Genomic DNA, 512 nt, shown 5'->3' on the forward strand with positions numbered 1-512 from the left:
GACATTGGGCAGGATGTGGAAGTGTTTTTTGTCAAAAAAAGAAAGAAATGAGAAGATCCGATTAATCGAAAAAATAATCGGTCAACTAATCGATTATCAAAATAATCGTTAGTTGCAGCCCTAGTAATCATACTGTTGTTGCATCAAAATGTGAATTAAACAGGCAGGAGACAACAGAAACATTTATTTTCTAAAAATAACTCACATCAATCTCAAAAGAATGATGCTCTCCTATGTCTCTGGCTTTCAACATCTACAAAAACAAACATTCTTTTACTCTTAGTAAAAAAAAATTTATAACATGATGGAATTCTGAAGTTTACTTGCCTTAAACCATCTTTCCCTCTCTTCTGAAGAAGCTGAGAAAATCGCCTCCTCACACAAGCAGGGTTCTATGTTGTTAACTCCCGGCGCGGGCACAATAAAGACACAAATCTCAACAAGTCTGAAATATAACATGCAAAACATTACTTTTAACAATTATCACTTCATCAGCCTCAAAATAATTAGGC

Source organism: Sinocyclocheilus rhinocerous, unplaced genomic scaffold (assembly GCF_001515625.1).
Source record: "Sinocyclocheilus rhinocerous isolate Xijiao unplaced genomic scaffold, SAMN03320098_v1.1 scaffold861, whole genome shotgun sequence".
NCBI classification, from domain to species: domain Eukaryota; kingdom Metazoa; phylum Chordata; class Actinopteri; order Cypriniformes; family Cyprinidae; genus Sinocyclocheilus; species Sinocyclocheilus rhinocerous.